This window comes from Helicoverpa armigera, chromosome 27 (assembly GCF_030705265.1).
Source record: "Helicoverpa armigera isolate CAAS_96S chromosome 27, ASM3070526v1, whole genome shotgun sequence".
NCBI classification, from domain to species: domain Eukaryota; kingdom Metazoa; phylum Arthropoda; class Insecta; order Lepidoptera; family Noctuidae; genus Helicoverpa; species Helicoverpa armigera.
The window spans coordinates 7,729,246-7,754,524 of record NC_087146.1 but is presented as its reverse complement, the minus strand read 5'-3'; the positions used below and the strand labels follow the sequence as shown (position 1 = coordinate 7,754,524).

Sequence of the window (25,279 nt, the reverse complement as noted above, 5' to 3'; positions counted from 1 at the left end):
TGTGCTATCAGAATTTCAAAAGTGGCTAAAGAAAATATTGCTTGATTTCATTTTATGGACGGTAATCTGCCTGACTTAGGCTCAAGCTCACCAACAATATAAACGTCCGCTTTTTAAAGAACTGTTTACTTTGAAACTTCAACGCAATTGTATGTGTATGTACCGTTTTAAAGTGTGCATAAAAGTTAAATAAATCTTCCGGGTCATGGTCGCCACTCGATACCTTTTCTGCCCAATAGGCCATTTCATTTCTTCAGCGAGCTATTTATGCTATGAGCCTGCCCACTGCCACTCCAGCTTAATCAATACTTCAAGCTTTTGCAGATCTCCTCATCATCTCCCGAACCTTTGTCCCAACTATATTGGGGTCGGCTTCCAATCTGAACGGATGCAGCTGAGTACCAGTGTTTTACAAGGAGCGACTGCCTATCTGACCTCTTCAACCCAGTTACCCGGGCAACCACAAAGAAACCAGCCCAAGCTTCTCAAATTCAGGTTCCCGATTAAGCATTTAATTTCATATTATTTCGGCTGAATACCATTTTGGATTCTCCTTTTTAAACCAATGCGTGGTCATAAGTTTCAACTGTTTTTCTCTGAGTAACAATTGTAGTAAGGAGCAAACAAACAATTGATTAAAATTGTTTGTTAGTTTATTAATTGAATGTGCGGCGAAAGATCTTTATGGTTATTAAATAATTATGGTTTGTGTACTTTTATCATCTATAATATTTGATTTTCTTGGTATCAGACCTCTTAATCATTAGTCTTTTGCTGTCCCACTGCAGGGCTGCGGCCTCTTCTCACATAGAGAAGGAATAAGTGTTACCAGATTTCTTCAAGATGTTTTCCTTCACCTTTACTCAGTCACTGGTGTCCAAGATACACTTAGAAATAATATAGAGATTTGCGACTCAATTTTTGCATAGCTATATGACCATTTTATTCTTTCCCCTGCCCAAGAGCATAGTATTTTTATGTAATGGCCACCCATCCAAAACAACCTCGTTAAGTACTTAACGTGGACTCACACGAGCCACGAGCCCCTTTGCAGTGGCTATCGTTAGCAATCGCATACGTAATACCGGCTTACTATCAATATCTTATTTACTTTATACACTTAGTCGGTGGATATAATTGATAATATATTTAAACGTACCTAATATAATGTATTTATGTAATTGCTAGAGATACTATTTTGTAGCTACTAAGTAAAAGCCTGATAAATATTTGACCTATAGGCTGCGTTCAAACCAAACTAAATGTCAGCCGCCGAAATTTTGCGAATACGAACGTGTTTTAGAAAAAGGTCTGTTTCAAGAAAAATACGGAGATGGACGGTCATTTGTTTTACAAGGGATAAGCTAATTCTAGGGAACAAGTTCACCGATAACATAATCGTCCGTTGTCCTTAAAACCTATGTTAACTTTAAAATTGTACTTGAAAATTCATAGTAAACGGTTGTTTTAAGAAAACTGAAGTTTATGTTGTCGATAACTTGGGCGTAAACAACGATAATATAAACGCCAGTTCAACTGTTTCTTATTTCAAAGTTAACAGTTGTTTTGACAAAACTGACTTTTAGTTGGTGATAAGGAGCATAGAGTGGCCTTAAACTACGCTTAATACCAAGAACTTTGTCATAATATAAACAGTAAAAGGTTTAATTAAAATGTACGTTATACATAATCCATTTTACTCGGAACTAATTATATGAATTTAATAATACGTACAGTCAACTTCAGGTCAGTGGTAACAGTTTTATAGGAAAATCGTACTTATTACTGTTGAGTTAAGGTGCATGACAGTTACCACTGATGTGCGGTCTACTGTACAACTGATAAGAATCTATAAAATAGGTGGTTGTGAAGCCGACTTTTTCTGACAAAAAATTGAAATAATTTCCTGGGACTAAAACCTAAAATAATATTAATATATATATTTTGTACTAGCTGGTGCCCGCGACTTCGTCTGCGCAGGTTTAGTATTTCGAACAATATGTTTACAAATTGTAGCCTACGTGTTATTCTGATGTATAAGCTATATTATTGTAAAGTTTCATTAAAATCCATTCAGTAGTTTTTGCGTGAAAGAGTAACAAACATCCATACATCCATACATACAAACTTTCGCGTTTATAATATTAGTAGGATATAAATATTTTTGTATATTTTGAATTAATATTTCATATCTTTGGGATAGTTCACTATAGAGATAACATATGCCTAACGAGTGCATGTTTGTTGCTCTTTCAAGCAAACACTACAGAATGGATTTTGATAAAACTTGGCAGTAATATAGCTTATAATGATAATAACATATAGGCTACTTTTTATCCATGTGCGGAAAGTAGTTAACTGGGGATACGGCGAAAACCGACAAAGAGCTAAGTTAGCAAATAAATTCGGTACTGAGTAACAAGAAAGATGCCTCTTAGTATGACTATTTATCAGACTTTTGGCTTCTGATTACCACTAATATCCATCAGGATATATAAATTACAGCTTTGCGACAGAATTTCTAACTAACTTGATTGGTTGGTCACAAACCCGGCGGATCAAAACATACAAAATGTCGTAACGAACAAGTCAATTAAGAAGTAATTATTAAAACCGGAATACGAAACAAGAATAAAGACGAAACACGAGTATCATAAATCAATATTATAAGAAAATAATATTTTTAACATAGGATCTCTCTAACACTATGTCCCTACCTAGAAAATCACAACAAAAATTAAAATCGACACTCAACTAAAAAAAAAAACACTGAATTTACAGTCAAAAATTAGAAAAAAACTTACTCAGCATAGCAAAACGAGTAAAATAAACAGTATAGCCAAAAAGTGCCTCCTCCATAACTCCCGAACACTTTTGGAACATCTCCGGTCAACATCGCTTTCAAATTTTCCTTTACATCATCAGCCAACTCCACTGAATCAAGCATATCAATAATCGCCTTTCTGTTTGGACCTTTTCCTGGTTCTGTGGTCTGGTCCATCAATTGCTGGAGTTTATCCAGGGTTTCCTTGTCAAAACCGTCCATTCTTGAAGAGTATTTTCGTAAAATGTCCAACGCAACGTGGATTCCACGTTGTAAATGTTATAGGTTGAGAGCCAGCGACCGCTAGACGTAGGTTATTTTATAAAGGCGGAAGCTTTGTGTTGTACGATAGAACAAACAAATACTTAATATATTTTTACAGTCCTACACTTACAGACTATAAATACGGAACCAATACGAAAAATTTGTATGTATTGATATAATCATTATGTACTAATATTGTACAGAGAAAAACTTTGTTTGTTTGTTACTCATAAACTACTGGACCGATTTTAAAATTCTTTCACCATTAGAAAGCTACATTATCTGCGTGTAAACTAGGCTATATTTTATCCCAGTACGGGTAGTAGTTCCCACGGGACGCAGATGAAACCGCGGGAAAACGGCTGGTCTTGAATTTCAAGTAGGATACGAATGTCAAAAATAATATTAAGTTAGGCAAAGTATTTTTATACCTTTCAAAAGCCACCTTCAGTCAAATTCTTAATAGTCAATTGTTTATACCCACAGTAAAGTAGATGCACCAACAAAGTTTCAGCCTTTATAAAATAACGTAGGTCTCGCATTCGCTGGCTCCTGGACTATAAGTAAGTTATGAGATATCGGCGTTGCGATAAGCGGTGTCAGATACGGTCGGCTTGATGTGATAATTATAAATAATTTTGTTCGCTATTACGTTTTGTACAAGGTTTTCAGTCGTTGTTTTGTTAATGACTTTTTGTAAAACTGTATTTTGTACTGGTGTAACTGTTTTTGTAGTATTTTGCTTTTTGATAGGAGTTTTGTGCTGTGAGTTATTAAATTATTGTAAATATCAATTTTGTGGACAGGGCAGTCAGGTAAATACACAGTAGACTGTTATAACTCTTACAAAATCTGGTTGTAGATAAATTCATAGACTGGTATATTCTCAATAGTAGTAGTAGTTTTTCCCGTTTTATCCGGACTGCAGGTGCAGTAATTTTGAATTGATTAGTTTCAAGCCGAGCCCATAAGAAACTACCTAACTACTACTTCCCCACATATATAAAAAGTTGCTGTGTTCCCCACATATATAAATGTTATTTTGCTAAACAAGCTATATTACTGCAAAGTTTTATCAAAATCCATTCAATATATTTGTTTAAAAGAGTAAACTTTCGCCGTTATAGTGTTAGCAGGATCATCAAGCTACGATAAGTAGGTAAAAATATTTCTGTAATCTACAAAAATATCTTATTTGTTATTTTTATTCATACTCTCTAAATATACATATCCTCCCGCTACCTCTTAAGAATTGCGCTTAAAGAATGACTTAATATATAGTATTGAGTACACAAGTGTTTTGTTATTATTTCCAATGTTATTGGGTACTATGTAAAACTGTTAACTCAAGTGAAAAATTTATAATAGATATTATGTACAATATTTAAGGAAAATAGGAGTTACTTATATTTCCTAAATAAAATATAAGATAGTTACTTTTATTTCCTACTGTCTTTATGTGTAGGTAGCTATGCCAAATTCAGAATTAATTTATTTAAATTAATGTGGACACTTATCTAAGTTGTAAAGTAAAAATATGCCTAATTAAAAATACAGCCAAGTTCGAGTCAGATATGTGCATAAACGGTAAAGTTTCATACAATCTATACTAATACCAGTGGCTCGCAGTTTGTAGTTTGCTACATATAAATTCCACCATTTTGTTACAAAATGTGATAAATGAAGTACGACCGCTCGACCGATTTTGTGCAAACTTCACAAAAGTCATCTACTTAATAGTCCAAATAAAGCCTAAACATTTGGTTTGGATAGGTGAGCCCATTCTTGAGTTATACAATTATAATGAAAAGTGGCATTAATTTTTATAGAAATGTTTATCATTAAATTATTTTATATTATTGTTTAATTAATATCCTAGAGGAAATATTTTTCTGTTTGTATTCAAAAGCTCATAGCCAGTCATAATGCAATATGGCAGATTATACACTCTGCCTATAACATTTAAATAGGCACAGGGCCACAGCAGTTAATGCATGGTTTCTACAACTGAGTAAATACACTATTTTTCCCACAGTAATATTGGAGTATTAACACAGTAAAGACGGATAGTTTTAGCTGGCTTATTAGCATTTTAATAAGAATGATGTACAAGCTATTTCCCTGCAGTTTCACCATGGAGCAACTGCCTATACCAAGATAAAATAAAGAGTATGTACAAGGAAATAGCCTCAATTCTCATCGGTGAAATATTTTTGTTTTTTATTTATTTATTTATTGCAAAATGTATACAGATGCATCTTATGCTAGGTACACATTACCCTGTTAGGGCGCAGCAAATTAACTTAAAACTATATTACAATAATGACTTAGACTATAAATATATATATATATATAACATTAATTTATAAGAAGTTAACAATATCTAGAAATAATTATTAGTTAAGCTTACATTTACAATATCAACTTAGGTATATGACAGTAGTTTTAGTTTATCAATATCTTAATTATTATTACTATTTATTGCACAATGTTTTAGGAACGACATAATACTGTTTTGTTTTTATTTATAAATACATTTAAAACAACAAATTAAATTATATCTAGAGTAGGTTATTTATTATTTTAAGCTTCTATCTTCTAAGTATTCTTGTACACGTAGTAGCATTTTTTAACAGTAATAACTTAAGTCTAGATTTGAATATGCCTAGGGTTTCGTGGAACGGATGCTTTCAGGTAACTTATTGTAGATTTGAATGCTTCGGTATTCTGGGCTATTTTTAAACATTTGTATCCTAGGTGTTGGTAAAATCAGTTTAGTTTTGCGGCGCTCGTTCTTTTCAAAGTTGAACATTTTAGATTTTTCTTAACAAAATGGCTATTTCTAATATGTATATTGATGGTAAAGTTAATATTTTATTATTTATAAAGTGGGGTTTACAGGTGTCTGTTGGCTTTATGTGGAATATTATTCGTACAAGTTTCTTCTGGGCTATAAATATATCTTTGGCATCTACGCTGTGCCCCACATGATCACACCATAGCGTAGCCATGCGTAGGCATACGCGTAGTAGGCAGTGAGAGCACTCTGCTTTTGTGTTCGTTTTGAGAACACCAAGTCCATATGAAAATTGTGATAGTTTTGTTTTTATCTGCTCGACATGTTTTTCCAGTTTAGATGTGAGTCCAGTGTGATGCCTAGTAATTTAAATTCTTCGACTTCTTCAATTTGGATATTGCTAGTTACGGTTTTGAGGTTGATTTTTTGTTTTGGTATGGTTTGAATTGTATTATTTTAGTTTTTTATTGTTTACTTCAAGGTTGTGATGTAAGAGCCAAGATTTTATTAGGTTAAATGTTTCGGTTATTTTATGGTTGTATTCTTGGTTGTTTGTTGGGGTTTTAAAGAGGATGGAGATGTCATCAGCAAATAATACACAAAGGTGGTCACATATTTTGGGCAGGTCGTTAATATATACTAGGAATAGTATACACCCTATCACACTTCCTGTGGAATAGACCAGTTCGTGGTCAGGATGTCCGGCGACGTTTGTAGCTCACATGTGTCGTGATCGAGGTGTTCCACCTGCACATACTGCTTCCTATCAGCAAGATATGACTTAAGCCAGTCAAGTGCATCTCCCTGATGCCAACTCCATTTAATTTAGTTAATAGGATCGAGTGGGATACTTTGTCGTATGCTTTTGTCATGTCAAGGAGGAGGCCTATTGCATAGTTTTTGTCCTTTATATATGTCAGTATTTCTTGTGTATTTTTATATAAGTATAGATAAGTTTGTTAACGTTCTGAACCTAAATGGTAAAGACGGGTCCTTTTACTAAAACTTTGCTGTCTGCTCTGTAAGCAGGCTGTATCTAACTGTGATAGTGGGACAATTCAAATTTGTCAGATAAAGCGTTACTTTTGCCGCTATATCAACAAATATTTAAAAATTAAATTAAAATATATTGTTGGAGCCTCGCATACAACAGATATTTTCTTATCTTTTAAATCTTATGATACTTAAATTGTATTGTGTCCTATTTACAAAGTTAAAATACCATATTAGAAAACATAAAACGAAATAGAATTTGACGTGACAAAATGCGCGAAAATATCGTAAGAAATTATTGAAAAACGTACTGAACAATTTCACATTAAAACTAATTAAAAATGAGTTTCTCTTTTCACTAGGACGAAGTACTTGTAGAAAAATATTTAATAAACCAACTTACCTGATAAACTGATGACAATAATCCCAGGAATGATAAAACACTGTTAGAAAATGCATGTTCTAACGGGCCTTCCGACCCACCGCTAAGATCCACCATTGTGTAATACTGAGATGTTCCTTCCTCTTAATACTGAGAAAACCAGGTCACTTAACTAATTCAGATCATGAAAAATGCCATTTTACTAAAACTAAATAAGATTTTCTATTCGATTTATCAAAATCTTTGACCAGAAAAATACGGGCAGACGACTTTAGACGAGTCGACAAAACAAGTTTTAATGTTTGGTGGGTTGGAGACCTAGTCTTTTGAGCAGAGTAAAAAGAGTCGACAATATTCTATTCTACCTATAATGTTGTTTTGCTTGCTGGCGCTACCAATTTAACATTAGTTGTATGAGAATTATGTCATAATTCTGTCAAAATATAGGGTACGGCAGTTAGAGCATTTAATTGAACGAACCAGTGGGTGCCCCGCAGATGGAGTAGGTATATTGAGTATTATTTACTTTCATTGTGTACTCGGTAATCATTTACTTGTGTACTTGCTTAAATACTTCATTATGTTATATGGAGACTGGTTAGTGACAGATACTTGAATTGAACACATAACTCTTTCTACTGAAGATTTTCTTCTTAGGGTAGGAAGAGGACATGTCTTGGTAAAAACCTATCTACCTAGTACATAGAAATAAAACAAAAACTATTATAAATATAAATTTATTATTGAAAATACACAATTATGTATATCTTTTGGCCTTAAAGTAACATTAGTGTACACAATACTAAAACAAAAAAATAACACTAATGACACAATATTCAATACAACAGTTCTATGACCACTATCATACACGTTTAAAAATAAAACATTAATTTTATTTATTTATAATAATCAGGAGTAAAAATAGTTATTTTTTATAAAAGGTATGTTCTTGGAATGTTGGCCCTAAGTGCTTCAATGTCATTCGTATATTCTACGATTTTTTTGTTGTAACTGGCAACATTCGGCCAAGCCGCCATTTTGTTTTTACGTTAGAAAATTGCTTAGTTTGTATTTTACAAAAGAATATTTATGTATTATGGGGATTTTAGCTGCGTATAGATTCTATCTTCCTCTCAATTTCCAAAAGTACTAAATATATAGCTGTTTTCCCATGCAAAGATTTGCGTTTAATTCTATACTTTTCAAGATTGCCAGTTACAACTTAACATTAATGACGTTAATTTTTAACAATAGGTTAGTTTATTTACACCCTGTTAGACGATTCTTATCATTTTCGATTCAGTCGAATTTTGGACATTTCATTTTAAAATAACAATTTGAAGAACCTCAACTTGAAAAGAATTATCACAGAATATTATGAGGCCATCTTCAAATTTCAAAAAATCGTTTTGTAAAAATTTTGCTCCTACTTAAAATATGTTTTAGTCAAAGTTTGTCTCTACCGAAATACATTTTTAGTCCTAAAATCTATTGGAGAAATATTTTTTTTTCATTACAAATAATGTTTCAAAATTATTACAAATCCAATAAAGGCACTTTTGGAATGACATTGAGCGTTTTCGCGCATAATATTAAATATATCACCGTACAAATTTTAGTTTTTTTTTTCATTATTATAAAAATGTTTTGTCATATTACTGGTTATTTTTTGACATTCAAGACGCAGTTAGGAAAATGGTGACAGAATATTTAAATTGCTAGTCTATTATCACGTAAAAATCAAAAATATTTTGTAACCAATAACATGGCAGCACATGTGTATAAAAAACCTTATTTCAGTTCAAACAGCACTTAAAAACTACATTTCATTAATCCACAAATACATTTTTCGAAAAAAATCATAAATTTTATTGCATTTGTCTAAAATTAAGCTGTATGAACTAAAATAAAAGTTTTAATTTACCTAATTTTTTAACTATTCAATTTTTACTTTATGAAAAATGATGTTTTTTGTTTAATTTTTCTTCAAAGGATCGAGGTTGTCTATTGAAAAATCATCGTTTCCAAAGGTGATACCTCGACTGAATCCATCCTGGAAAGAAAAATAAAATGATATAAATAGACAGATACATAAAAACAGAGCTATGATATGTATAAAACAACGACAATGGAATGCAGATGGAAATAATGAATGCCACAAGATTTTTTATGGCCGACTGTATGTTGTTTTTCAGATTTACAAGTTTCAAATTACCTAATCTTGACATGAAACTTGTATTTTGGTGGTCTTTACGAGATACGACGGGGCATGGTTTACAAAATGATTTCTTTGTCCCATTCAATGATTATATGGACATAATGATATTCAAGCTTAAAAACAGACAAACATAAGCATATTTTAAAAATATTTCCTTTTCCCCTTAGGTTTATCAGCTTGCTAGATTAGTGCCCAGTACAAATTGACGTTTCACAAAAATCATATTTTTTGTTATTTCTTTTAGTTTACTGAACTAAGTTGACACTGTGTAGTAAAATGATAATGTAGGTACCTAAACAATTATGTACTTTCAAATTATACTAGGCACTATATCATGATTATTATTCGCATAAAACAAGAAAAACACATTTATTGACAATAACTGTAACCATAGACGATCACACTTGCTATTTTATTTATTTCTTGAACTTACCGATCATCTAGCTGTCAAAATTAAATAAAAATAATTTTAAAATATTGTCGATGTTTATTTTATTAGAATTACCAATAATTTTGCGTTATGGCAATACTTAATATTGGCAGAATAATCACAAATTACATTGTTTAGTTCTTATCTCAGATCAAAGAAAGTTCTTATAAGTTTTTACTTATGATGTATTCAGAAAGACGCCAGAATTAGTAAAATATAGGTACTTTGCTTAGCTGACCATCTCTAAATTTCTACCATTCATTCTGCCTAATATTTCACAGATAAATAACAGATTAGTCAAACAAAATACAAAAATATAGAATTAAATACACACCTTCATTTCCGAAATAGTTTTATCTAGGAACCCATTGAAATTGCTGTCCAACTCAACGGCAGGCTTCTCACTAAGGTTGCCGAAACCATTGAAAGTCGAATTGAAGCCATTGCCAAAAATATTGCCAGATTTCTGCGTGTCAAACGGGTCGAAACCACTGAGACCGTTCGTAAAGAGGTTGTGTTAAAACCGATGTTTGTAGGTTGAAATCTGCAATGTCGTAGTTCGGTTTGTTGGTTGACGGGAAGGGTTGGGGCGGGCGGGGCTGGTTGTTGGCTGGGAAGGGAAAATGGGGTGGAACCGAATAAGTCGCTGCCGTTGATGGCGGGTTGCTGTTGTGGTGTGTGGCGTTTCGATGCTTTTGGTGGGGGCGCCACTGTAGACAAAAAATTGGGTTGTTAGGATTCAGACACATTATTAGCATTACATTAACTTAAAAGGCTTCTTATTTTAGTAGTTTCATTTTCAAACATTGTATATTTCTCGTGAAATAGTTTCAAAATATTGTAATTACTTCTCGTAACTGGTCGTTTTGGCCCTTGAATTTTCTTCTTAGCACCCGTATGAAATAACCTCTAGAGCTTCTACGAAATATTCCTCGGATCTGGTCGACTGAAAGTAAGTAACTCCTAGCGAAGATTAACAAATCTTCGCTAGGAGTTACTACTTCATCTAGTGTTGATTCATCATATTATAATGATGAATGTAAGTAACAATTTAGATTTTACCTAGTTTTAGGTACTAATTATATCGCTACGAACAGGGCATAGTGAAACTTAATATTAATATTAAACACCTTTGCAACCTATGAACACAGATTAAAGAGCTTTGACTTTGATCCTAGGAAAATCCCCAGCGCCCTATAGAATAACTCCTAGCGCCCTTACTAAGTATTCCTAGCGACTCTAAGCTAGTAAAATGTGTCACTTACAAAGTGGCGGCGTGGTGGTGAGAGCGTTGTCGTGCGGCGGCGCCGAGAACCGCGACATCGGCTCTGACTCGAATGCACGCGGGTCGAAGTCTGGAATTACGAGAAAAAATATTCAGCATCAACTAAAAGTATCATCACCATCAGCCTTTTAATGCCCTCCCGCTGGGCTGCGGCCTCCTCTCACACGGAGAAGGATTGAGCGTTAATCACCACGCTTGCGGGTTTACTATTATTTTTATACTTTTATTCGTATTCCTGACAACAAACCCTTTCATTTAATACCCATATCATGAGGGTGGATTTCAGACAGCCAGTCCGCCTTTTGGATTTGTTATGACGTTTTTAGCCAGTCATATACCTACCTATTGTCATCAGAACTCCGAGCGTGTGAAAAATTTCACCCAAAACGGAGACCGGAAAGTGGGTCAAATTAAGATTCCAAGATTTTCTTACAAATTATGTACATAGTTAGTTACAAGTGAAGTTGCTATAAGCGTATTAAAAGTATAATAAAAATAGACTCACCACTGTCTGAATCGGAGTTGAGCAGCAAACCTTCAAGCTTGGTGCCTACAGAGGGGTTCTTGTTTGACGACAAATCACCCAGGAGTTTGCTGGAAAAGGAGAAACATTATTAAAATTAAGCTCCATAAGACGACGCATAAGAAATATAAAGATCGGACATTCCCGGTTGTCGGATATATGTAAAACTTGGTATATATTGTGATATTACTTGAGATACCGGCTAACATTTTGGCAGTCAAGACAGATAGTCAGAAAGTTTTATAACCATTACCAAGGTGTATCAACTTGCCCGGGTAATAGGTAATAGTAAATAGGTGGTCGTTCTTTGTGGCACACTAGTACTTAGCAATCTGATCAAACTCAAAGAAGACCTCAACAAAGTTAAGAAAAGGCTTAACAGATGACTCGATAGATAGAGTGTAGGGCTCTTCTCCTAGATCTGGCGTCTACGAAATATATACTAACACCACAGAATGAAGACTTACATCTCCTCCTTAGGTACTTATTTTATGTTGTAATTAATTTTAATTTTAACTATGTACGCTGCGTGCACTTTTAATGAACATGTGTATGTTATATTGTATTTATGGTGTATATTGGTGCAACTTGCTCTGTAGGTTTAATCGTTCGCTCAGAAGAAGAAGTAGGTGCAACTTAATTAAAATAAATTTCTTACCCAGTGCCAAAGCTGTGTTTGCCATTATGTTGCGGCGGCGGCGTGGACAGCAGCAGATTGTTGTCGTTGCTCGAGTTAAACGTGTCCGTCGAGTTGTTCGACAACGCGTCTGTGCCTGGAATTTAGTAAGGTTGTTGATTAGCATTGATATTTTTTTGTTTCCATCGCAAAAGGATTGCCTATTGTAAACTCTTAGAAGTGTACCAAATCAAATACCTATTCAAATAATTTATTTGCTTAAAATGCAGGTTACATTAAATGTGGATAAGTATTAAGTATAATTACAGTAAGTACCAGATACATTTTGTCGCATTACGACATGCAAAACCTACCTTACCTACCTTCTTTAATTAAGTAGGTAGGTAAGTGACACATCGTAATTTACAAAATGAAGTATTATACTGTATTCAACAATTAGCTAGTTGGCTGCTATGATGTGCATTTCAATCATATTCATGGGAATAGGGCCTGTTTTTCTATAAACTTTTATAAAAGACGAAGAAATAACAGGGCCTTCTTATTCCTGCTTTCCCAATTTATTTGGCCGGAGGGCGCAATAAGTTTTCCGCTGCATTCCCTCTTCTGTCAGCCGTCATACTAACATCCATTCATGTGACCGCCTAGGTTGGTCCTTTATTGGTTTACCTCTCTCTCTCCATACATTCACATAACTAAATACCTCTTATAACAAGGTCTCAAAACTCACCAGTCTCAGTATTATTATTATTGTTACTGCCGTTGCTGTTAGCGAACCCGTTGGCGAGAGTCAGCGATGCGATCTGCTTCTCCAGCTCGGGGAGGCTTGAACTCCGTGATGTCGGACAACTTGTTGCGCGACAGGTACGACGAGAGGTCGTCCTTGTATGTGATCTTTGATAACTCCTGGAAATATTGAGAAAGCCACATTAAGATCAACATTTTGTTTTGATTCAAACCTACAGACAGACATGTGTTATTGGGGAGTTTATTGTGCCTCTTCTTCTTACCATAAAAAATAAAGACACTGGTGTAAGATTTGGGGCTGCCTTTTATAAATTTTAATGTTTAAAAAGTGCTGCAGACAAGTTTGAATTAACAAATAATAGTTTAAAGCTCTTAGAATAATGGGTAAAATATATGTAAGCAAAATTAATCATTTGGTTTGATTTAATTTGGTCGCTTAAGACCTTTAGTAAGGTCTTTGGGTGGTCGCTAGGTTTATACATAGGATGTGTGGATATACGATGCTTAAATAAAAACTATTCAAAGAATTTTGATGAAACTTTACACTTTTACAGTAGCTTTTATGTGGCTTATGCACCAGAATAAAATATCTAGGCTACTTCTATATAAATGTATTAGGACGCTAGAATTATACATAAGGGCACCATAATTACCTGTAAGCGGTTTTGTATGCGTTCATCTGTAGTTCTAGCTTCTTGTTTTGTAGTTGCATCTTCTGCATCTCTATGTATTTGCCGTTGTCGTTCAAGAACCGTCTGGAACGTAGAAAAAAATGTTAAGAGAGTTAATATTCAGTGTTTTCGTTGTTAAAGAGAAGGTGAGATTGAATTTCGGTATTTTTGCCATTCGTTTGTGAGTTTATGTGTAGTGTGTGTTTGTTTTACTCATTCACGTTAAAACTACGGTACTTATGGATTTTGATGAAATTCAGCAGCTTTTATTTTATCAGAATAACTTAGGACTTAATATAGTTTACACACATCAGATTAACATTTATTGTACCTTGGCTGCTTTTATTAGGGTGTGGGAAAAAGAGGTCCAATAAGTGGGTCATACTGTGGGCGGAAACTACTTCAATATAATATTGTGCTACTTGTTGTAAGAGATTACAAATACCCATTTGCCTATATATGTAAACGTGTGTTCCCATAACTCAAAGTTTATTTCCATCTATTTTAGAACTGTCGTCTACATATATACCTACGAAAGGTTGATTCCGAAAGGGATGCCCTTCAAGGTTACAACAACGATGGTATCTTAAAACCATTGTCATATTATAAAAAAAGATACATCCAACCTCTTTTCAAGGTACAATAATGCTTTTATGGGTGCATGAGTCATTTAAATGTTCCTTAGTAGGAATGCACTTATTTACTAAAAGGCAAAGGTGATTATTTCGAGGAAAAATGTTTTTAAAATGAAGCCATTTCTTGACTTTTCTTGTGAACCGATAAGAAATCAGGATATTGCGAGTTGGGCAAAAGTATTAAGGGTTCCGTACCATTAATTATAAAAGGGAAGGATCGAGTTTGTTTTATGGGTGCTCCTTTATCATATTCTAGTTTTCAGTACTTGTTGTTATAGTGGCAATAATAATACATCTTTAGTGACAATTTCAACTGTCTTAGTACCACAGTTCTTGAGATACAGCCTGGTGACAAATGGAAGTTGCTGGGGAGTTTGTTCCTCACTTCTTCTTCCCAGCAAAACACATAGGAAGTGGTGAAGGGCGGGCGTTTTTGCGGCTGTCTTTTGTAAATTTGACCTTCAAAAGTGCTGATTTTCAGCCTACTTTGAATAAATGACTTTTGATAGTTTGAAGGTTGAAGTCTTAGTAAATAGGGTTCTGTTTTGTCCTTTGGGTAGGGACCCTAAAAACTTGTGTCAAAGTTTTTAAATGCTTTTGAGAGATATCTTATAATAATTGCTTGGGCGATTTTGTTTATTTCTGTGGAACAAGTTTTATCCAACTAATATCTTATGTTTATTTGTCTGTTTTTGACCTGTGTTAGTTTAAAATTTTTGGTGTTTTTGTGATATTTTGAGAATTTTAGCCAGCATTTAATGTTGATGTCAAAGGCTTGCCTTATAATAGAGGACTTAAAACTTTGCGAAATAAAATTACTTATAGGTACTGTGTTTGACCGATTTGATTTTGAAAATATGTGTATTTTTGACATAAGTACTACTTTAGGGCAGAAGTTTTGCCGCAGAACATTTAGGAACATTTAGAACATTTTCTTATTTTAAAATAGAACATAGAAGAATCGGGACGTCTTTCAACGTCAATGTGCCATTTAAGACACGGAGTACCTACGTAAAATACATAACCCTTCTTAATAGTCGGGTAAAATTATAAAAATACAAACCTGTAAGCCAAATCAAACGCCTGACCAATAGTAAGCGTGATCTCCGACGCCAATTTAGTAGAAATAAACACGAAACACTCGTGCTTCTCCATTGGTCCGTCGTGGCCATTGACGGCGTTGACTGTGCTGCCACCTTTCGCTATGAAGGAGAAGTATTTCTTGGCACCCTTGTCGTCAGCGCAGTAGGATATCCGGTGCAGAGGGAATTGGTACATTATGTTGTTTGATCGCGGTTCCTGGAATGTAAAAATGAACCATTAATGCTTGTGAGATACCGAAATACCTATGCAAATATTCTGTTAAGAGAGATAGGTACTACTATTAGATAAGTAAAGTCTGGAATGGAAAGGCTGCTAGAATAATTTGAGGAATATATCTAGACAGATGACACAATCGACAGTCAACCCAATTATAACTTTTAGTCTTGCTACCCTAGTGATTAAAGCACCAGACTCTTTCTCAAGTAGACAACTGTGTTCAAGGTCAGGCAAGTACCTACTAATGTAACTTTTCTAAGTTATGTATCTTTAAAGTAGATATATCTTGGAAGTCATTAGTAAAGTCTGAGTAAAAGGTAAAGGAAAATAACTTGATAAAGTCTGAAATTGCCAACCCTCTTTGTGCCTGACAGTAGGAAGGCTGATGATGAAGATTATGATTTTGTCAATGTAAATTAAACCTATCAAACGGCCATCAATCGATACTAGGTATTGATCGATGGTAGAAACGTGAGATCCACGTGTTTTCTATGAAATGATAAGACTCATTTCACTGTCACCATAACGTTTTATCAAAACAGCTCTTAATTTTGAAAATGCAATACCTACTAAAATTCATAGTAAACAGTAGTGTTAAGAAATTCATACATTTATATTGTCAGCGAACTCGCCGTGGTGAAAACCCATTGATTAAAACCATCATAAACAAAAACAGCTGACATCCGTCAAACTAAATTCCATAACCAATCAAAGTGTCTGACCAACCACAATACATAGAGAGCTCATTTCTTATGACCTTGCGCGCGAGCACCACCGTGACGTGAAAGCGACGGAAACGCCCGAGTGTGTCCGAGTGCGCCCGAACGCAACCACCATTGATTATAGTAGGCCTATTGTGGACTGTAGTTATCCTTTCTAATTGCTTGTGTTTTGTGAGTAAATACTCGTTTTGTTTGGATTTTGACGAAAAGCAAATGACGAGGTCTTAGTTCTATACGAAGATAATGGTCAAGATTTTTGCCAGACTATGAAATTTTCTTAAAAAGAGTGTCCATGGAGTTTCTTGTCGGTTCTTCTACATAAAATTATTGAAACCTTTTGGAACCGGGTAACTAGAGCGCAAAGCTTGCTTCTTAGTAATATCTATTTAAAATAAAACGATTCGACTTTTGCACAGGGGTCGACTGGGTTTTAAACTTTTGTGTCTGGAAATACAAACTAGGAAATCTGAGAAACTGGACCCTCTAGAAGAGTAGTATAAGGATCCTAAAAGTTGGCTAAAACCACCACTGTTGCTTGTGGAGCCCTTTGTGTTCCAGGGCCAAGGTAATTCTTTCGAACAATCCCACAACCCCGGCAGGCTTTAGCCACCCAGGACCAATCATTCATCAGAAAATGAATGTCAACAGACCAATAACTACTAAGAATAGTACATACAGATCCTAACCCTTTTTCTGCGAAGTCGGTTAACAGTTGATCGCAGGAAACAATTATAGTAGTTAGACAGCGAATTATGAACGTGTTGAGTTTATAATGCTAGTTATTTAGTTTGTTAGCCTGCACGATATCTAACATGGTCGTTTTAGATAATCATGAATGAATGCTGGTGTACCAGTTGCCTAGCCTTTTCCTTTGTTCGTATCGTTATTCAATCTGGCTGGTTGAAAACTTTAGGAATATGTAATCAAAATATCTTATCTCCTTTACAAAGATCTGGTGAAGCGACTTGCTGACACTTCAAGTGACCCAAGGGCTTTTTAACGACGTCAAAAATCATCTAATGACCCTTCCCGCTGTGGGTTAGCAGCGGCGAGGAGTGTCAGACTCTTACTGACTAAAACCGTCGTGTTCCGTCGTAGGCCTTTTATGTGCCAGGGCCCAAGGGCTGGTTTTATCAACATTTAAGCATTGCCATCCAACGTGGCAATGCTGCCAGCTCTTGGGTACGCTCCCGGTGGGCAGGAGTTTTCGATGCCATCTTTTCATTATTAATTTAAATAGCAATAGCAGCAGTTTGTATAGATTATGCATTATGGTAATTTATAATAATATAGTAGGTATAAGTCATCAAATTGCTGGGAGTTTGTTGCGCCACTTCTTCTTCCCAGAAAAACACAAAGGAAGTGGTGGTGGGTGGGCGTTTTGGGGGCAGTCTATTGTAAATTCCTGACGTTCAAAAAGTGCTGTCTTGCAGACAAGTTTGAATAAATGATTTTTGATTTGATTTGAAATCAGAATGGGTTTTCTATAGTTCGTTTTGTACTTGAATAGGTACTGTGTTTATTCTTTTTGTCAATAAACGTGACATTTACGTATGTATGTATAGTGGTGTATGTAAACAATGCTTACTCACACATTCACACACAAGCGGTTAAAAGTGAAATCATCTGTACAAACAGCAAAAATGTGTCTTCAAACAGCTGTTTTAGTAAGAAAATACTCCAAGTAGTTATATAGAACTCATTTATATATCTAAAGAATTTGATTGTTTGCTTGAACGTGATTTTTACAACTGAACATAGGGATCCCAATCATGTAATTTTTATGTAATACGATTTTATCAAATAGGACCAGATAAGCACTATGCACCTTTTATTGTTTGTTTATTAATACCCTAAAGGCTAGAAAACTACTGAAACGATTTGAAAAATGATTTCACTGTTGGAAAGCTACACTCTTCCCGAGTAACATAGGCTATATTTTATCCCGGTACGGGCAGTAGTTCCACGGGCCGCGGGTGAAACAGCCAGTTTAGTTTAAGTAGTTTATTTTATTTATTTATTACAAAGAAAGTAAGTCTATAGATTCGCTTTTGCTATCACTACAAACGAAGAGTTTGCGTGAGAATATCGTAAGTAATATAGTCGTTGAGAACGAATGTGAGTAAAAGTGATAATGAGTATTAAGTAATAATTGATTTTGCAGTGTTTGAGCGTGCTGTGGGATGGGAATTTTGCCTGTATGTATGTACTAATGAGTTTGTCACGGGTTTTAAACGCATTTGACGGTAATAATACCTAATGATGTGATGGGTTTTGATGGAAATTGAAGCAGCTGACCCCAACTATGTGTTGGGGTCAGCTTCAGAAGAGACACATATAGCGGTAATTTTTTAACAATCCCTGTTTTTGTCTGGGAGAGGATATTTTTGTTTGTGTCTAAACGCCCGAAACTACTGAACCCATTTAGAAAAATCTTTCATTGTTGGCATCCCCGTTTGACAGAGATTATGTTTTATCCGGGAACGAGAAAAAGTTCCTAGACACGCGGGTAAAACCGCTGACGAGAGCTAGCTAATAATTACTACAAAGCTGAAGAGTTTGTTTGAACGTACTAATCTCAAGACCTAATGGTCGGTTTGAAAAATATTTTAGTCGTAGATAGCCTTTATCTAGAAAGGCACAAGGCAAGCGAAATGATTACCATGTGACGCAGAAGAAATCGCTGAAAACCGCTAGCCTAGCACAAAAATAATGAATAATATAACAAAAATTACCTGTATAGCAACTCCATCAACAGAGATGGTAATTTCGACCTTTTACACTTGGCGCCATCCTTCGCTTCAGATTTCTTCAGTTGCTGTGTGAACTGAAGTTTCTTTATCGCGTCCTTCACGACTTCGATGCCTTTCGGCTGGTCTACTTGTGTGCAGCCGAGAAACTGGAAAGAGTAAGGGTTGGTTAATATTCTGTGAAACAAAAATCAAGGAATTTTCCTGCCTTAAAGTTGGTTAAGAATTTTGGAGCATTAAATCCTATCGCATATATACTTTATGATATTCTATGGCGAATTGTAAAAAATAACTAATCCATCCAATGGTTTAGCCGCAGGAATCATTTTTCGTTTTTATAATTTACAACATCATGTATAAAGCAGAGATAAAGTTAGGAGTATCGAATGTTTGGATCAGTTGACAGCTGTCCGTTTTCAAGGGAGAATTTCAGTTGTTTGTTGAATTGAAAAACGACGAATTTCTGAATCGAAGTGCGTGTTAACGTCATTAAAACTATTTTTAAAAGGAAGTATTAATATTAATGCTTATTAAATACCTACATGTCAATCATAATAAAACAATAGTTTATAACTATAAAACTATACGATAAATAATAAATGGCAGCCATTTTGTTTAATTATTGAAATAACAAACACTAGGGGTCACGGAGAGGCCGTGAGAATTTTTTTCTATCAATAGTTTTCGAATTTATGATTTTATCGTTCCTATAGGCCACAAGGATTGGTCCTTGAGTCAGCCATGTTATAAGGAACCACTACCACAAGCAAAACCTAATGATCACAAAAGCGCCAAGTCAATTGAACTTGATGATTGGCAAATAAACTTATTTGAAACTTGAATCCTCATAGTTTTTTCATAAAATACTTAAATTGCAAAGCACTCAATCCATCGTTTGTTTGGTCGTCCCTCTGCATCCGTCCACCGTTCAAAGCTATGATGGTTTGATTCCAGGTCAAGCTAGTACCAATGTTACGTTACTCTAAGTTTTACATCCCTAAAGTCCTAAGTACTTCCTTTCTAAGTATACCCTGGACACATTTAACTTAGTAAAGACGGAGGAAAACATAATGAGGAAAGCTGGACTCCAAAGTCTGAAATTACCAATCCGTCTTGAGCGTAAGTGGTGATTGACGCTCAATCCTTTTCTGTATGAGAAGAGGCTTGTGCCTTACAATGAGACAATAAATAGGCGGATTATTGGTAAAATCTAAGCCTGATATATTTAACCAAATAAACAAATTATTAGATTCCCTAACAATTAGCTGAAACCAGAGGCCAGATATCAGTGACGTATACGCTACGCCCCTACATACCTTAGATACGAACCATCTGTGGCCGCCACGTGCGAGATAAACTTATCTACTGCAATGTTTTGTTATTAGAAACTGCTATTGTTTATTTTGTTTTGTTTTTGGAAGGCTCTTTGAATACAACAAACTACTGTAAGGTCCCTCTACCTAGTACTGCTATTTCTCCTATAATTATCTTCTTCGTCTCCCAAGCCTTTTCCGAACTATGTTGGGGTCGGCTTCCAGTCTAACCGGATGCAGCTGAGTACCAGTGTTTTACAAGGAGCGACTGCCTATCTGACCTCCTCAACCCAATTACCCAGGCATACCAATACCTCTTTGTAAGTCTCGTTAGACTTACTGGTCTCTGACTACCCGAAACGACTGCCATGTTCAGATTTCACATAGATTAACGGCCTAATGCTGAAACACCACTCAATTTGAAGGGCGGCTCAAGCACCACTCGGCATACTTACATTACTTTTAAGTAGAACTTGAAGTTAAGTGAAGTTTGAGTATTTCGAAATGGTAAAATGGTGATTGTATAATGAAAGACGATATGGCTGGAAATAATGCAACTAAGATGAAACTATGAGGAATTTTGATGGATTTTATTATTGTAAAGATTTGGAGATTAGTGTTATGTAATAGAATGTTTGTGAACATATAATGTACTTTTAAAAGAGTGACTATGGAGTTTCTTGCCGGCTTTTCTTTATTAGACCAACTTTTGGAGCCGTGCAACTAGTGTGACGTTTCATAGAAGCCTTCAAAGGTCTATTTGAAATAAAACATTTGTCTTTGTCTTCGGGTCCACATACCTTAACGAGGTAGGCCACATGACCTTTGACGAGGGCGTCGGGCGCGTGTATCCAAGTCCTGCCATTGGGGGCACCATTTTGTTTGCCCTTACCCTGCCAGAACAACAGGGTTGACATCCTGAAACAAAGAAAAGGAGACATTAGACATTATAACCCAAATTCTTTAACTTAATTTCTCTATCTGTCATCGTCTATTTATTGGTGAAAATTGACTGAAAAACTGTTGTGTAATTTTTGAGGTTTCGGAGAACTTCATTTGATTCACAATTCGTGTGAAATTTTGAACCGCAAAGTAAAAATATCCCACTCAGCTTATGCTTCAAAGGGATATTCGATTTTGATAAAATTTTGATCTTAATTTCAACGAAAATGAAACCCATTTACACAATTTGACTACAACGATAACCAGGCGTGAAAATGCCGCCCATTGGTCACATCGGCGATTTGACAACAGCTGAAAATGGTTCGGTTATCGATATAGCTACACGGTGCAACTCACCGTAAGTTAAGAAACAGTTTATAAATAAATCAACGAAATACAAATCGCTAAACAGGAACTATCATTTAATTCATTGACATTGATTGACAATTTCCATTCAGCTCCAATACTTACTACTAATAATTTTAATTCTATTGTTAGCACACGAAACACGTTTGAAACATAACTTGAGCTAAATGTGTCGTAAATTATGAAAGTTATACATGGTGTTTATTGAATGGAATTTATCGATGACATTATACATGGTGTGTGAAATATATAGTTATTTTTTGTTATTGTGGCGTTTTGTTTTGGATAATTCTTTTGCAATTACCAGACGCAAAAAATCGAACACATATTTTAGTTTTCTTTAAATATTTTAAATATGTAATTTGAGACAGAAAATTCTTTACTTTTCAGATTATTTTTATGATTTGGACTAATTATAGTATGTACTTAACCTAACTAATTACATTGCTTTTTAACCGTGTAGATTTATTTTACAATTATATTTAGACATATTAACAAAAATAAAAAGGGGTAAAAAATTAAAACTAAGAATATTTTGTTACATATAGCTTGAATAATATTTTGTCTTGTTTGTATCAACTTCAACACCAATACAAACGAAGGTTGGAACAAAAATAACAGCTATTCAGTATTCGCATAAAAACAGTATAACAATAACATGGAAAATTAATATAATCTTTACTGCACGTGCACAAATGCAAACACTTAATTATTTACTTACTTAGCTATGTTTAATAATAATAATTTACTCGGTATTATTGTAATAAGATCGTGTGAAGATGGTGGAAATGTTCCTTATGTAATAGTACCTATGAATGTTAAAAATGTGCATGTCTGTCTGTCACACTTTATCGAGAAAATTGCTGACCTGTTTTGGATGAAGTTAAAAAACGTTTTCCACGTAAAAATCATCTAAACAAGTCCATAAAAATCGGATATGCACTAAAATAATCAGATTTAGATGAAACTTTAAAACGGTGACAGCTAAAATTCCCTCAACTGTTACTGTTACAACCTTTTTATCGTCCCACTGCTGGGCTGCGGCCTCCTCTCACACGGAGAAGGATTGAGGGTTATCACCAGACGCTTGCTCAATTCCCTCAAAACATAGGTAAATTCAAATGCCACAGCTAGTTTTACATAAAAACATAATTATTTACTTATATAATATTTTAATAAGATCGTGTGTGGTGGAAATATGCACCATATAATACAATGATATATGATCATATGTGATCTCATTGATAATTCCTACGTTGCTTGTAGGAATTCCATATTATGTATTGCAAAAAATGTGCATGTTTGTCTGTGTTTGTGTGATATCAAATACGGAAGCTATGGGTTGTTATGATATTATGTATTACTAGCTGTTGCCCGCGACTTCGTCTGCGTGGGCAATTTAGAATTTCCAGTTTCGTTTATTTAATCGTTCATTGTTCAACCCCATAGGTGATAGCGTGATAATATATAGCCTATGTGTTGAACCGGCCCCAGGTAATAGTAATGCAAAATTTGATTTAAATCCATGCAGTACTTTTGAGTTTATCCGGGACAAACATACAGACAAACAGATAAACAGACATACAGACAAAAATTCTAAAACTACATATTTGGGTTCAGAATCGATTATGGATCACCCCCAAGTATTCTTTAAAAAATATTCAATGTACAGTTTTGACTTTCCTATCATTTTATTATATGTATAGATATATAAAATATTTTTTATGTAAACATTTATATAAAAACGGCATCATTCTGCCGTAAAATGTTTCAAACCTGTAATATTACATTTGCAGTCAGAATCAAAAGTAGACAAATCGACATTTTCAAAACTGAGTTTCATTATGATAGGTACCAGAGTTTCATTCATACAGGGTGTGTCGTTCACAATCACATTAAATCCTATCGCATATACTTTATGACATTCTATGGCGAATTGTAATCAAAAATTTTGGCGTTTGTGTTGTAAAGAAATTATGACATCGTTAGGCACTTTCGAAAATTCTGTTTTTTTTTCGAGGACTAGGTACTTATTTGCGAGTTTATCAACAAATTCATTCGCTTTTATACTACGTTTTATGTCGGTTTCTATAAATATATATAAAGGATGTATTAGCTTCTTCTTACTTAAGTACCTTATACTTAACTCCTATTATTTATTATTTACATACGTATTATATAATAAAACTCGTGATTGTGGCCCACGATTGTTTGTGTATAATATACATTAATTGATAGTTATTTATACATACGTAGGTTCATACTTGATACATCGGTCCATCAGGTATGTGAAGGTAAAATACACCTATGTATGATCTTATCTAGTATATGGTAGTCAGTTAACTTTATATAGCGGCCATAAATATGTTTTGTATCTAGAGGTATAATTCAGTACATTTCTATGACAAAAGAGTCCAAAAACTTAAAAGTCTGTCCACTCTCTTTTCATCACAGTTTAAATTGGTACATATATAAGTCTCTCTCCTGATCTCTCCCTGTGGTGTCGGATTGCTTTCCCATCGGGTTATGAGAGTGAAGGAATAGAGAGTGCACCTGTGTTTGCGCAAATGCTCGTGCACTATAATATGTCCTGCGGAGCTGGCTAATCTCCTTCGATAGAACAGTCGCCGTGGATGACAATAATTCAAATTTCTAGTAAGTAAGGAAAACAACGGATAGAATATTGAAATCAGCCGTTAATTGAAATCCGATCGGATTACTAGTTCAAGATAAATCAATTTCTCAATCTGTTCTTAGGAGCGGATAGTGACGAAATGTAAAGGAAACTTATGTCAGAACGACAGACAGGAAAATGTATGTAAGTATGTAAGTATTATGAATGTGCGTTACATTTAGGTGATTCAGATTTCAGAATAATAACATTTGCATAAAATGTTTTCAGATATTGTTACAGTTATAGACCTCGTTACATAACTTTGACGCTGAAAAGATGGACACGCAACGGTCAATATTTTATAAATCTGTAGTTTGTTTCATTGTTTGGACACGTTAATCTCAGGAATTAAGTACTGGTCCGATTTTGAAAAATATTTCAGTGTTAGATAGCTTATTTATCGAGGAAGGCTATAGGCTACTTTTTATCCGGGTGTGCATACAGTATTTCCCATGCACGAGAAACCGCTAAAGAAGCTTGTAACCAACATATAAGTTGTGGAGGCCAGATAGACAGTCGCTCAATGTAAAACAAAAGCGCTCAACTGCATTTCATTCGACAGAAAGCCAACCGCTACCCCAGGATAATGAAGAAAAGGCTAGGCAGATAATTTACAGATCAATATAGCTTTTATACATATAGCTAAGTTTTTGGTCACACATATACATGCATGCCGACTTAGCATGATCATATTCACATAACACAATTATGCAACGATTTCCGTGTGTCCTACGCTAATCGGGGTTGCCAGATAAAATTACATTTAATTACCCTGATGCCAACACTGAG

The 25,279-nt window shown here is 34.6% G+C and overlaps 1 pseudogene; it reads right to left on the bottom strand.

The window, feature by feature from the left end:
* Positions 1 to 7,981: 7,981 nt before the first annotated feature.
* The window catches only part of LOC135118969 (PTB domain-containing adapter protein ced-6-like), a 60,034-nt pseudogene continuing 42,736 nt past the window's right edge, over positions 7,982 to 25,279 (bottom strand).